Source organism: Ischnura elegans, chromosome 8 (genome assembly GCF_921293095.1).
Source record: "Ischnura elegans chromosome 8, ioIscEleg1.1, whole genome shotgun sequence".
Classification (NCBI taxonomy): Eukaryota; Metazoa; Arthropoda; class Insecta; order Odonata; family Coenagrionidae; genus Ischnura; species Ischnura elegans.
The window spans coordinates 75,044,553-75,060,822 of NC_060253.1; the positions used below are offsets into that span (position 1 = coordinate 75,044,553).

At 37.4% G+C, this 16,270-nt stretch overlaps 1 long non-coding RNA gene across 1 annotated transcript; it reads left to right on the plus strand.

The window, feature by feature from the left end:
• The first annotated feature begins 7,150 nt into the window (after positions 1 to 7,150).
• On the plus strand, positions 7,151 to 12,120 carry LOC124164033. The gene is made up of 6 exons (XR_006865937.1): positions 7,151 to 7,511; positions 7,968 to 8,180; positions 8,311 to 8,444; positions 9,860 to 10,015; positions 10,091 to 10,187; positions 11,666 to 12,120. It is a non-coding gene; the product is annotated as an uncharacterized LOC124164033 (long non-coding RNA).
• Positions 12,121 to 16,270: the final 4,150 nt, after the last annotated feature.

The window sequence follows — 16,270 nt, forward strand, 5'->3', positions numbered from 1 at the left end:
TTGCTCCATCCATAACTCCTGTCTCTTCCATATCTCACCTGGAAGCTACCATTCCTCACCCACCACGTCCAGCACTTCGTCGTTCCACCTCCTCCCCGTTAACTTCAACTTCTCCATTCTTCCCCGCATCTAAATCGCGAGCGACTCTAGTCCTCTCTTATCCTCCTTCCCAATAGTCCACGTTTCCGCATCGTAAAGCGCTACACTCCATATCACACTTTCCACTAGTCTTTTCTTTAAATTTTTATATATTGATCCTCTCTTAAGCTCCTTTCTGTTCATGAACGCCTCTGCTAACGCAATTCTCATCCTGATTCCCTTACTGTTATATCCGTGTGGGTAGAAAATAAGTGAGGTAAAAACCTATAGTAAATGATTTTGCCCTGATATTCCTGAAAAGGTCATGTAATTACAATATTTAAGTGTAGCGGACAGCTTACTAGGAAGAGGTAAGTGCAGAAAGGACTCGCGAATACCCGCTGCGTAATTTCGTTGAGTAAAAAGTGTTTGGTCATTGTAATGGGGGTACGAAGAATAATCACACGAGGGAGGAGGCAATTTTGCCAGTGACTCACTTGAAAATTGACGGGCCATTATGAGCTGAGTGACCAGAGGGTCAAGTGAAGGGAGAAGCGAGTATTGGGAGAAAGAGAGAGCATTGTAGGACAAAGGAGAAGTAGAAAACTGGAATAGAGCTGACGACGATTGGATCGACCTTTAAGTCGGACTCTAAGGAGCAATTTTTTAAGGATTTCCTGCGAAATTATTTTAAAAAATTTAAAATGTGGAGAAATTGAATCAAAATTTCCCATGTAATAGTAGTAATGCCAATTAAGCCAGCAATAAACATACATGCATTATTAGAATTCTAACCTTTAAGTAAGTAATTTTAAGATAGATAATTCCTTTGATTCCTTAGTGATCACACTGAAAGACTAAACTTAAAATGCAAACGAAGAAACTTCCAATGGGGAAGAATATGAAAATGAGGCGTTTCATGCAAATACGTAAGAAAAGTGTAATACTTACCCGTTACCAGATCAAAAATATGTTTATATGCTTAAACTCCTTTCGAAGTTAAAAGAAAAAATTGATTTTTTTATACTTAAACACGTGCCAATCTTCAATGCATCCATGCTTTCCATAACAATAAAATACACTTAAGTAACAAAGTGACAATTATACATATGCATTTGTTTTGATATTTATCCAGTGAGCGATGTGCTCTAGAGTTAAGATTCTATCCATGATATCTATTTTATACAGCAAAACTGATTGCTAAAAGGCTATTCATATCAATGTTAAACCAACATATTTTCACGGATTAAGCGGCTTTACATGTGGTATATTCCTCAAGTGCAGCGAAGGATAAGGACGAAGAGTAAGTTTTACCCACGTCAACTGTGATATTAATCGGTGGTGAAACAACTATTCTCGTAACTTCCAAGTTCTTAACAGTCGCAACGATTGGACGTTTGCAAACTAATGATTCGTTAAATGACTTACAGCAGCTGTTTTTCAGTGTCTAACTGTCACCAACGGCATTCGGTGATTTTCGATGCTAGCGGGTTCGGAAGCTCTTGAGAGCCATCTTTCATTCTCTGAAAAAACTCAATCTCTCGAAGGAAAGTCACAATCCATCAGCTATCGTCCCCATACAGTTCCTAAATGTCAAATTTCTCAGTATCACCTCCAGTATTTAACAAGTTTGGAAACTCAGCATAGCAATATGAATCTACGAAGCAAGTGACCCTGTAATTGGGAATACGTTACCCTTATTTATGTCTTAATTTCAAAGGATCTTTTGTGGAGATATGTTTTGTTTTTATTTGCAAAAATTAAAACATGCCGACATGTTTATTTGGGCTTCATGTTGATTGTAAGTGTATTTGCAGTAATTAATCTTCAACATTGAAGAAAAAGAAAAATTATTTGATAAACAGTTGAATATTAATGAAACACACTTCCGAATTTTGAGGATGAAAATGATTTGAAACTGGAATTGATTATTAAATTTGTATCATTACTTATCAATTAAAATGCCAGGGACATCTAAGATGTGGATTTATTGGCGAATTAAGTCGAACAAAAAATAAATTTCTATATAAATCCACTTACCTGAATTAAAATGTTACTTACCATCGGATATAAATTTATTTTTCTAAATACAAAGACATGCACCGCCTTTTTTCAGCATGCCAACGGGAAAAGAATCGACCCACAATCTACTTTTGAAGTCTATAATATGCATATTGGTTTCCTTATCTCTAATAAGCAACGTTTCTAACCCTTTTATTAGCCATGAATTCTTCTTTTTTATCAACTGAAATGGAAATTGCAGAAAAGATTGGAAGATGATTGGTATTTCTGTAAAGGGAGGAAGATAAATATCGGTAGGGTGCCTTATTATTTTGGCAAAATAAGATGAAACTACAAGCTGTTGAAATTTGAATTATTTAAAATCGAATTATTGCTGTTGCAACTGGGTCAGTCTAAACAGTCAATTTTTTAAAATTGAAATGAGTAGGCAGTAAAATATCTTAGTGAATCTTTTCTCATTTAAGAAAACTTATCTCAGTGTTCGAGTCTTATTTGATAAATTTACCGGCTCCCTTAGATTGAAGATAGGTAAAAGATGATGAAGCCTTCACTGTAGAAAGACTCTATGAATGCAGATATAGTCATAAAAATGTAATTCGATTTTCGTCAAAAGGATAATACGAAGTTACGTGATTAAAAATGTTATTTAAAGGCTTACATTTAAGGCCCATAAAGGTCTACGCTCAACATACTTTGGTCTCAAAGTTGATCTTAAATCTAATTTCAAGGTTAAAAATAAGAATTGGTCTTAATTTCATATTGATGCGTACTCAGATAAAAATAAAAGAATTCGTAAAATATTTTTATTGCAAAAAGTATATCCGATAGAGTTATGTAAAAAAGTCTTCAGATATTGGCTATTCAGTTTGTAATTGATCGACTGTTCTAAGGAATACCAAATAAAATTTCAGCGGCAGAGAATGAATTCACAGACAGACTGTTTCTCATCTATTTCTTATGAATTTGGAGTAATAAATGAATTTGTGGGATTTCTGTGATTAGATTATAATTTGAAATCCCTATTTCATCGCCTAAAAATAAATTTCCCCCCTAAGTTGCGGCAATTTTTTTTCTGTCGATCTGCTTCCGGCATCAGCCTTCTTCTTTTCATCTTATATAAGAGATCTTCTTACTCTTTATTTATTTTGGCAGGTCTCTTAAGAGGAGAAAAACGCTTCTATATGACAACCAAGCAATAAAGTTAAAGCCTATTTTAAATCATAGGTTTCGTTTTTCACATCCAGATGTTCAAATATCGTGCGTGCTTGATTTGTCTCATCAGTATAATTGTATTAAATAATGCTCGCAATCCTCAATGATTTTAGCTCAAATTTTTGGAGTAAAAATTCAGCAGTTGCTGTTTAGAGCAATAGCCATGTCGCAACTTAGGGGGAAAATTTATTTTTAGGCGATGAAATAGGGATTTCAAATTTCATGACCGCGATGACAAGATATGGTGTAAATATCAAAGAAATTCCGCACTTATTAACTAAAATATAAGCTAAAAGTTATTTAAAAAACAAATATTTATCCTTCACTTAAATGAATGAGGATAAATTTTAATTTTATAAAGTTTAAAGCCTTTCTAATACGAAATGTGACAGAGAAATTGCACAATATACTACGTAATGGGTAAACCATAGATCTTCTAAAACCACCCCACACCTCTCCCTCTATTGATCCTTACCTGTTCAGAGCAAAGACGAATTATTTTGTATTTAACCCTGTATTCTTGAGTTTTTTAAAGCATTTTTCTTGTAATTTCAGTTGCGATAGCTTATTTATATTTATCTCTCGCATGTAGTGGTTTTCTCAAAAAAATCTTTTTTCCTTTCCTTATCTTCTAGAAAAGTTTTTTCGGAGTGGGCCATTTGCGTACTTTCTTATTGGACATTTTTTGTGGAGCACGATAATGTAAGAATCCTTTAATAGCAACAAAACTTTGTGAATTTTAATATTATGAAATGCTTTGTGCTGTATTATTTAATAAGCCTTTAAAAATAAATTGTAGCTGAATTTTTGTATGAAGATATCCAGTGAGGTCATGATTTACGAGATGGAAAAGGTCTATTTGTGTTGGGGAAAGTCAGAGGGGATAGGTTGGCTTGCAATTATTAGAGGAGAGGCTTTTATTATGTAGATAAGAGCTTAGTAGGATGAGATCTATTTCCTTTTCTCCTGAATGGTCGACAGGTAAAATTAATTCCATCAAAGTTTTTTCTTCCAATGATCAGGATTTTCGATTTGTTTTCCCTCGTAAATTGTAAGGTGATTTAAATTTGATAAATTCACTTGATCGCTTCGATTGAATATAAACTAGTGATGATGAAGCCTTCACTTAATGATGATTCTACGTAGATGTAGTCATAATAATATACTTGAATTCTCGTCTAAAGGATAATACGAGGTTTGAAGTGTTTATAATTTTAATAATAAAAGATGAAACAAAGTAATAACTTCTCCATCTTCAATTCTGTTCTCACAATCAGTCTCAAAATTTTCAACCCCTTTTCTTTCCTTGCTTGACATTACCCGCCTCTCCAACAAGACCATGATATAGCACAAGAGAACTTATGGTCATGATATAGCACAAGAGAACTTTTAATCATGGTCACGCTTGAGAAGCGGGTAATATGTTGTGAGAAGAACTTTTTAGAGAAATTTAAAGACTAAGAACAGAGTTGAAAATGAAGAAGTTACTGCTTTGTTTTACCTTTCATGAATTAATTTAATCATTACTTCCAACCTTTTATTATCCTTTCGACGATGACTCAAGCGTATTAATATCACTACACCAGCATTCATAGAGTCAGGAAATTATATAAGGATATAATAATAAAGAAAATTTATAAAGAAAAAAAGCATAAGTTTTCTTGCGCTATATCATGGTACTCCTTGAGAGAATATGGAAAATTTTATGTCATATCTTGGTCGATCAATTTCATACAAGGTTTTTGGTTCGTGAGATAATTTGTATTGAAACGTACGTCTTTAAGCCTATGATAAGAGGCGGCTGGTATGAGGAGAGTGAATAGGACGGGGTGAACGGAGGGGTTGATGGAGTGGGGTGGTGAAGAGGAGGGTGGACGACTATTTCTGGAGGGATGGTGCTGGAGGGACGCCAACAAGGACAACGCCTTCTCTGTCCTTCCCCTCCCTAACTCTCTTCAACTACCCCGCTTTCACCAAGTCCATCCTATATCGCCATCCAACGCTCGTTTGATGTTTCGATAAATCGAAAGCATCATTGACGATTCGATAAATAGAGGCCATCAAAGGGAATCGGATTGGTGTGGTGCAAGGGGACTGAACAGTTGAGGCCCAATTCCATGCCAAAGACGGCTGATTTCTATTGCCACTTCGGCCGCATGTTAATCGGTTTTCAAAGATGTCCGCGGTGTGTTGACAACAAATTTAGAGGGCGATTTGGGGATCCTCTTTTGTAATAATCATGGTGTGGTTGCTAGAGTGTTGGCTTCCCACTCCTTGGGCTCCGGTTCAAATCCCGGCGGTGGCAGAAAATTTTCATACACTGTCCGATCCTTGCTTGAATGTTGTGTGGAGGATATTTCAAGCGCCTCACTTTGTCCGTCGGAGGGACGTTAAGGCGCGATCCCCTTGGCGCCCTCCATGCAGACGCCGGGTTTCTCTCCACCCTTCCTTCCATACCCTTCCCTTATGGCGCAAATGACCTCAGCTGTCGGTCGCCTCCTCCAAATACCATACCGTAGCGAAACCATCATCAAATTATATAGATAAATCGAGACTATAGTCCATGTTCCGAGTACCAAACGGAAAATGTCTTTCTCACAATCTATTTCTCCTCAGCTGTCAAGTTTTCACCACATCCACCCCATTGTACGAGGCTCGCCCAATTTTTAAATATATTGAAATCTTAATAAATGCTTAATACATCATCGACGATTCGTTAAATTCCTACCACAAGCAATGACATAAACATATATAATAATACCAGGCATCGATTATGCGATTATTCATTTTCCTGGCAGCATCAATTTCTCCTCTTGCTTTTAATGGTTGTCCCCTATTGGTGGCCATTCAATGTTCAAATTACAATTGGAAAATGAATGCGAGTGATGAAAATAATGATCCGTGAAAATCGATGACTTTAGATAAATTTGGGCTGTGGATGGCTCAAACTTATTATCATTCAATCCATCCTTGGACTGTTTTGCTAGTCAATTCCTTAATATCAACTAAAAAGTCGCCGTATTTTCATAACTGAAAATATATCAAAACTCCTCATAAAGGATGAAAGTATTTGAAAATGAATTCTTCACATTGAAGCTCATGACTTCCAGATATATATTGCCAACAAAGCTACTATTATAAGGAGATCATCCTCTTTACGTAATCAACTGTGCATGGACAAAAAAGGAGTTAAAATCTTTTTTTTTTCAATTCTTAAAAAATAAAAGCAATTTCTCATTTCCATATTATGTACCGCCTCGAACAGCAACTCATTGTTTATGATGTCCGATGGCTTTACCTGGATTTTAACTCGGGACCCTTGGGTAAGTAGCCGAGATATCTAACTCTTCGGCCACTACGCTCCATGACGTCGAAAGTTACTGCGTAATTCCGAAGAGGTAGGAAGGAGAAGTTCCCTTTCTGAATAGTTGAATGCTCGCAACGAATTCTATTTTTGCTCCTTAAATTACGGAATTTTATGAATTCTGAATGGTACGCAATAAATTGGTTAACTTTACTCATCCAAGTTCAGATTATTTCCGCATTTTCTTCTAGTTCTCACCGCGTCCGTTGGCTTTAGTTGACAACAGTTTCGCTGACATTGCAGTCAGCGTCTTCAGGTCGAAGGACGCCTGTATACATATGTCCAGTGAGGTCATGATTAACGAGATGGCAAAGGTCTATGCTGGGGAAAGTCATTGCAAGTTCGTGGATGAGAGGCGGTGAGAACCCGAAGAAATTTTAAGCCGAGAACCCGAAATTCCTTAGGCCGTGTCCCAATCCAGAAGGGTGCACCCTGCGCCCTGTGCCCTACCCGCCCTTGGGGTATCTTGCGCCCAAGGGGACTCCATTACAGGAGTCTCCAGAAGGGCCAATGGGTAGCCTTTCACCTGTTGCCGTTTGGCGCGCATTTTATTCGATCGCCAACATTGGCCGTAGAGCGGCGCCACTAGGCATTGATATCTGTGTCAGTGTAATTTTCCCCATTAAGCTTAATGGAAGTGGGGCGACGCGCTCCGTCTTTAATCGGATTTTTGCAGTAATTTTTGTAGTGAGAGTCGTAGATTCAGTTTTATTCGGCTTTAGCAATGAGGCCTGACCGGCGTTGCTGTGTCCCTGGGTGGAAAGGAGGCTACTATTGCCAAAAGAGACGTAGTAAGGAGCTGGGCGTACGCAACGAAAGCCTCTTCCAAGCAAGGGTAAGTAAATCACCTATTTTTGGTAGATTTTGATGAAATTATTAAAAATTGAAACTATTATTTATTACCGGACTCAAGGTTAATTCCATGAGCCCAACAAGTGATTGTGCCGTGAAGCTTTGGATAGAAATGCAATGTAGCGGCGTGTCTTGGTCGCTGTGTGTGGATGCCGGCATGATTACAATGTTCCTTTATGAATATGCTTTCAAAGACCAGGAGAATGCAAAGAAATTGGTTTTATCTTTTAAAAAAGCTGTGATTATAGTTTAATACTGCTCATTATTTGGAATTATCATGTAGAAACTCACGTGGTCTAGATTCTGGCATTCGTAATATGCTAATGGCGTCGTTGGTCGTCTTGCATTGTGGCAGGATTACTATTAATTTGCGCGTGAGCTTTGGAGTTATGTACTTGTGTTATTTTATCGGAGCTGTTATTGGATGAATTTTTTTCAGAATGTTGCCCAAATGCAGAAATGGTGGCGGGTGATACCACGTGAACAGGGAGTTATCGGAACGAGATGTTGGCTTTTAGGACCACTTTCCAGAGGGATCAATTGAGCGGTGTACCGACATTAAACTTTTAGACGGTTCCATCGTCAAGTGGCCGGGGTCCAGTGCGAAAAAACAGTGGTGATAAATAAAAGCAGCGCTCTCCTAAAAGTTAAGGTGAAGTCCTCGTTTGTCGCTGATTTGTGGTTTTCCGCCTATGAAGTGTGCTTAATGCAATATATACATGTAGTGTCTGTGCTATCGCAAGCTGTGCTTTGAGTCAATATATTTTTATGGGATTTTTCAGGTGTTATTCTATGGAAGAGAGATGTCTATTCCTGAACTCAAAATTCTTAACCTCGCTGTTTTTCGTCTCATTGATGATGTGAATGAGTAACAGATATGTGCTGGTCTGTCTGTTCAAGCCGTCAATGGTGAAAGGTAATCACATTACTGTATTTGTTTACTGTAGTGTAGTAATTAAGTGAGCAGTTTCAAAAATACTCTTTCACTTCTGATGAATTTAATGCTGTTGGAGTGTCCTAATTCTGGTCTACATTTGTTATGCTACACCCACTGATTCTTCTGGTGTACCATGCAGTCGACGTTGGATTTACTAATGCGGCGTCATTTGTCCTATTCCTTTCTTGCCTCTTATATCCTTTTAAATCATGTTAGTAAATGTTCATGAAGTAATGGAGCTGGTGAAGAAATTAATTTCGTATTGTAATAGAAGAAATATAATCTATTGTAGATTATGTTTCTTCCCTTCTAATGTCAAATTTACTTTTACGTGGGAGGATGAAGGCAATACTCAGTAGCCTGTTGATGGGTGGGGCGAAATTACTTGATTTTGTTTGCCTTAAGTGCGTGAAATGCGATGCACATGATATGGTAATTGGCTTTATAATATTTCACGAATTTTTCCCAACATTTCCAACAAATTTCAGCAATCAATATCATGACTTAGGCCTGGTCTACAATGGGGTATAAGCTGTTAGTCATTTTTGTCTCCATTCACAGACTTAACCATAAGAGGGAAACAGTTAAAATTTGAGTGCCTGTATTATGTCTGACTCTGAATGCTTGTGTTTTCATAGTGCTTTTTTTTCATGATACAGAAGTTTGCAGAGTTACTTTTTGTGAATGTAAGTATTCCACTCTATTAATGCTCTTATTATATTACTTATACTTACATACCAACTATTAGTTTCAATGCTTTTCACTTTAAGTGGCATGGTACAAGTATTTTCAGTGTTATCTACTCAGGATGATGATATTTTTTCCTTCTTATGTGTTAATTTCATTAAAATTCATTAAGTTATGAAATATTGCCCTCCCTGAAGGCTGAACATATATTCCCTTGGACGCTTATTTTTTATGCATTTCATATACTCTACGCCTTCACCTTTTTCTCAGTGTTTATTATGTAGACATAAGGCTACAGTTAACTGAAATTCTTACCACCTGCATTCAGTTAGGTGTGGTACTGCATTGATCACATTGGTTTCCAGCATGTGCTCTTATTGGCTAACTGTATGCCATAAAGATGAACATTGTCCATCTTTTTTATGGCTGAAGTCCATCGTGGAATTCTATTTTGGCTCCTTATGGCTTATGTCCTTTGACTTATGTCTCACTGAACCAGCTCATTCACAGTGAATGCAAGTGTTGTCTGTGAAGGCCATGGTAATGTGTGTAGAAATTAGAATTTTCATGCCATCATATAATATATGATACTACATTTAAGCTATGACATGTTAGGGTTGATGATATGTGCGGATTCTTTGTTTTGGTGTTCCTAATATCTTGTCATTCATTCAGTTCCGTCTAGTATCTATTTCTTTTTATTTCAGGTTTATCTCTTTCATTTGGCACGAAGTGGAGTCATGTGGTACATCTACTACTTATTTGAAAGCATCAGCTATTGCCCCTCATAGTTGTTTCAATTGATAATGGATTATGCCGTTCCTTCTCTTTGGCATTTAAGCTATTGGATGTCAGGGTTGATGGTATGTGTGCATTCTTTGTTTTGGTGCTCTAAATATCTTGTCATTCCATCTTATATCTATTTCTCTTTATTTCAGGTGTGTTTCTTTCATTTGGTATGAAGCATATTCATGAAACGCTACTCCGAAACATTTCAAAGGACAAAGATTCACCATCTATGCTGGTGTTGTTCAGGTACGTGGAGATGTGAGGTCAAGGCAGGTTATGGTAGCAACTAAGAAATATGTTCAATGAAAAAATGAGCAGTGAAATTTTTAATAAAACCACTCTTCAAGCAAATATTGCTCTGCTAAAGCTGCCTCATCAATTGCACTTTGATTGTAAGTTGAAATTTTGTTGAGACTTATACTTTTGATTTTTAAAATTGATTATGATCAAACCAAGTCTATAGCGCTACAGTAAAACCTCTATGTAGTGAACCTCTTTACATCATAAACCTTCATACCAAGGATACACCCCCGAGACGGCCTAACTATCTCCGCAAATCATACGGAGACAACTAGAGACCATTAATGCAGCCACGATTATGTATATGGATATTAGAAAAAATAATTTGGCTTGATTCACATATTGCCTCAGGTCAAAAATTGATGTTTTATAGCACCATGTTTTTGACGAAAAATTTTCTAAATTTTAGTGAAACATAACAGTTTAGAGAGTTTTTCAATATCACTTAGCATAACTTTCAATAAGTATTTGGAATCCTCATGACTTCTACAGTAGACGTGCAAATTTTCATAAGAATTTGATGAAAAGTATGGCTGAGACAAATTATTTCCCACTGGAAGTACAAGTGCCTCTGGAGACCGCATTCATTGATAAACTGTAGTTTCACCCAGACTTCAAATGTCGTGAAAAAAAACGAGTAGACATAGGCAAGAAATATTTTACACTGTTTCATTCCTACGTGGAAGAATGAAAATTGCCAACTTTCATCAAACTGCGAGTCGGTGGTACTGGTTTTTCATTGGAGGCCATTGTTATGGTTCTTACAGACTTGGGCCATGTTTACGTAAAATGGACAATAGAGGGGAAATTTCTCACCATTGACGTGTTGAGAAAGTATTGGTTTTGCCTTTATTCATAAGTTTTCATTAGTAAGTAGAGTTTTTCAAATTTTTGAGTCTTTAATTTTCTGTTGGTGGCGGTGGTTATTGGTGCCACTGTCCCTTCAGTCATATGTGAAAATAAAACTTTTCCTGAGCATTCAAGTGGTGATTAACACTCATATACCCTTTTGTGAAGTGGTAGCGTATCAGACAGGGGCAGATCCAGGATTTTGTTCTGGGGGGCACAAGGATACCTCGTAATACAAAACGAATGTAATGATAATGGGCAACAATATTAACGCAATTAAAACTTTTGCATATTATTTAAGGGTCTGGGGGGGCACGTGCCCCCCCTGGATCCACCTATGACATCAGATTGTTACTTGATAGATTCCTGTGATAATTATGTAAAGTATGCATCTTTGGTAGTTATGTTTTCCGTGCTCTTCCTCCTTGATGGTTTTAATCATTGCTAATCAACTTTGCAACCTACCTCGTATTACCTTGAGTGAACTAACTCCTGCTTTGCATTGCTTAAAATTGCTGTTCATTATATGCATGCCCATGGTGTACACATTCTTATTTGCATTTTCCATATTACAGATCAATGTTACTAGCACCCGTTGGCATTGTGAGACTCCTGCACCTTTCTTGAGCATATCTGTGGCTGTGGTGAACTGAGCTGAATCACATCCCACCCACTTCTGGTTTGGCAAGAGGCTACACAAGCAGCAGTTGCTCTAAGATATGCTTTGATTGGCCAAACATCGTCTATAAGAAAGAACATTGACTATTTTTCTTACAACTTATGCCCATTGTGGAATAGTATTTTGGATCCCTTCTGGAATATATATCATTGTAGTTCTACCATGAAAGTGTACATTAATTACGGCTGACTTCAAAAATATGGAAATGGAAGGGCTATTGTATGAGATAATGCTGGGGCAAGAAGAACCTTGATTGTGTCCGTGGAGTCAAAATTTTTGTGCTACATTTTTGTGAACTGTCTTTTGCACCACCTTTTATTATGTCAAATAAATATTGAGCATGATCTTCTATTTGACTTTATCTTTTGCTGCTCTTCTGTATGAGTTAACTTTTTTCAGCAACTTATTGTTGTAGAAGAATTTCACTTGAAGTGAAAGAACTATGGTTCGTTTATTTAAAAATTGTTCTGATAGGTTGCACTAATCTTCTGTAATTATTTCGCATTGCCATCAACTTCCTGCTACTCACTAATACTTCCTCCTTTTATGAATCAAGTTCTAAGGGTACTGTTTTTATATTAAATGGGTATCAATGTTCTGTGAAATCATAATTCGTATCCTTCCTAATAAGTGGATTACATCAAGTAATGTGATAGCTGTCTTTATTACATACCGTCTTGGTTGTTGTGCAGTCTTGAGGTGCTAGTATTGGAATTATTGGGAGGCATCACCTCTTTGTTGAGGAGAGTTGTTCATCTATGGCCATGGATCCATTGATCACAGTATAGGATATCAAAATATGTTATATTATATATATGTTTCCAGCTTAGGAATATTATTGATGCTTACATGGGCGTAGCCAGGACTACCTGGAGGGGCAGGGGGTGGGAGAAGGATACCTTCCTCTGGGGAAAATGATAATATTTTATGCTATTTTGGGCCTTTAAATTATGAAATTTGTGGGTTGTCATGAAGCTGTTTTGTGAACAATGGTTAAGTAGAATAATTTTTTTACCTCGGTATTTTTTCCTTCAAAAAATAATTTGTTTGGGCAGGACGTGACACCGTGGCTTCTCCTTAGGAAGCTGAAATGCCCATGGTATGATGTAAAAGTTCTGGGCGTGATCAAGACGTCAGACGGTAGGGAGATAGCCAGTGCGTTAAATGTGGATGCGTCAAAAAATTGCTAATAATAGATTCCCCCTTGCTTGTCAGCTCTGATTTTTCATTTTGGTCAATGGTAGAAGTGGTCGGATTGTTTCATTTCAGTTGATAATGGCCTCAAATGCTTTACTTGCGTGGTTAACATGATTTGCTGGCTCAGTTCAGGAATGCTGCCGTGTATGTGAATGCGTCAAAAAAAAATGCTAATAAGAGATTCCATCTTGCTTGTCAGCTCTGATTTTTCGTTTTGATCGATGGTAGAAGTGATCGGATTGTTTCATTTCAGTTGACAATTGCCTCACATACTTTACTTGTGTGGTTAATAGTATTTACTGGCTCAGTTACGTATTGCTGCCGTGTATGTGAATGCGTAAAAAGTTGCTAATAACAGATTCCCCCTTGATTGTCAGCTCTGATTTTTCGTTTTGATCGATGGTAGAAGTGATCGGATTGTTTCATTTCAGTTGACAATTGCCTCACATGCTTGTGTGGTTAATATGATTTACTGGCTCGGTTACGTATTGCTGCCGTGTATGTGAATGCGTCAAAAAATTGCTAATAACAGATTCCCCCTTGATTGTCAGCTCTGATATTTCGTTTTGGTCGATGGTAGAAGTGGTCGGATTGTTTCATTTCAGTTGGCAAATGCCTCACATGCTTTACTAGTGTGGTTAATGTGATTTACTGGCTCAGTCCCCTATTGCTGCCGTGCATTTCGTCGTGAAAGGTAGATCTTAATGCCTAGTGGCGCCGCAGGTGGCGATATTTGAAAACTGAATATAATGCGCGCGGAGCGACAACAATTCTAGCGGCGGACTTGAGAATCCTCTATTGTAATATTCGTGCTTGCGCCCTTCGTGCTCTTCGAACCGACGCCAGCGCCAAAGATGGAATTGGTCATTTTGCGAATCATAAACAAATGAGCCACGGTTTCCAAAAATTCTGATTTTATGCTAACATAACCACGGTCTTAGAATATGAGAAGGTCTGGACACTCTCCGTTCAGGCATGGTCATTTAATGAAGCCGTTTCCCGTTGAGGCCGGTAGGGGCGCCACCTATCCTGAAGGGCAAGTTTCCTACGTATCTGTATACGATACTTCAGTAATTATGAACTAATTTATGGCAAAAATGAATATAAACACATCGACAGTGGTTACTAGTTAACAAGTTCATATGCACTTAACATCTTATAGCGAAAAATACCTAGAAATCGTTCTCATACGTGAGTATTAATCAAATGGAAGGCGTTGGATTTCAGCTTCGTCTGCTTCCATACCTTTGTAAAATCAGTTACAGCCATAACGAAAGATTGTCAGCAGTTAAAGCCTTATGTAGTGAGGAAAGGTATTTTTAAGGAAATAATTATTTATAGCTATCTTGTGGTAAACGTTAATATAAGTTGTCATAGAAGCTACGTACGCACCATTGCCTCTGAGCCCATCGGCATGTTTCCACGGCCTTATAAGAATATAGATGTTATTCCTTGCTTTCTAACACTATTAACAAATATAATATCAGAAACGCAAACGGCTTCTTACCAAGGCCGAAGTGAAATACTTCTTATGAAGTGACGTGTGTTAATGTTTTTAATCTCCTGAGTCTCGATCAAGTGATAATAATAATGGCAGGGCACAGCAAACCTAAAAAATGATTCTATCCTAGGGACGTTTTGCGGGTATAGAATAGGCATACTTAATCTTTGAACAGGGTGAATAATTTCCGGAAGTACCATTATTACCGTTCAAGGCTATTTTATAACGATGCTTGACTACTCACCAAAGGAATAATTTGAGATTTAAGGAAGTAAAATACCATATGAAAGATAAGAACGAAAGAGATTTTGCAAATAATTTCCGAATAAACTTCCACGAAAACAGTGCAATGGATATAATCCGAGGGATTCACGGATGTCTGATCACTTTCAGGTGCTGGCAAATCTGAAATATTATCCCTCGCCCAAAAATAAGATGAGTAGTACGACAGCAGGGGTGCCGACTTACAAAAAATACTGGGGGGGCCCAAACCGAGGACCTTGCCCGGGTAAATTTTATAAGTTGTGAAATTTAAGTTTTTTTAAGCATTTTAGAAGATCCATATGATCAACATTAGAACCCTGATCACTCGAATCTCGATATCTGGATACTCCGGGGAAAATTGACTTGCCTGACACATTTTTTCCTCACGTCTGTTACGAATTTTTGGGGGGGCTCGGGCCCCCTCAGGCCCCATGGAGTTGGCGCCACTGTACGACAGAAACCACAGGCTGATACTGCTAATACGTGGTAAATGTACTTTTCATGAGAGTTGCACGCACCATCGATAACAGCTGCATTAAAAGAAATCATCGAAAGAGGTATTAAGAATGAAAACGATTCACATTTTTCCAACTTATATAATGTACACACACATCAAATCTACATTTCCAGAATGATTACACAATGCTATTGAAACTGAGATTATTTATGCAATCAATGCAAGGTAATGTCATGAAAAATAAATTTTAAGTACTCACAATTTAACATTTCTATTAATTCTTTCTATTACTAATTTCTATTTCTAATTACCAATCATTCTAAGAGATTCAATTTAGTAGGAGAGAATGATGAATAATTGACGAAAGCCGTCGCACATCTTGTATTTTCTCAGTGTTACTTCATTCCTCCACTGTGAATGACATTGACCACTGGAACAGCAGAACCTGTAATTTAAAATATGTATAAATTTTGGAGCTTTAGCACACCAAAAATAGGAATCGTACAGCTATTTCATCGCTTCTCAGGGTCCTTGGGGACTCTAAGAAGCGAAATCCCCGAAGTCTTGTGGCCATAACCAGTGGTGCAACGCGGTACCACACACGTCCACGGCATTTTCCTTTTTTCAGTAAATCCGCGATATATATCCACGAAATATTAATGTAGAACAATAAGGAAATAATGCAGAAGACTAACATTCGAAAATAAATGAAAACTAAATCTTAATTAATTACAAAAATGACTATTTCCACTCACCTGTAGTATGCGCTCAACAATACGGAAATTAACTTACCCGCTAATTCTTGCCCTCCAGAATACGTGGCGCCGCCCCGGCAAATGTGCGGCAGGTTGAGGAAACGACTTCAATAAAAGACCGTGGGTTCCCAATGGAGTGGATAGGAAGTGTCATGGGGCTGAACATAACCATAATAAATGGTTTTTATTGTAATAATTGTTACAAATTGGTTCTTATCAAAGTAAGAATATAATTATTAAATAAAAAATAGCAAGAAGCCTGCATGTGCTGCTTCATTAGTTTTAAGATTAAGTCGTGTATATAAAATATTTACTATGTTTTTCACG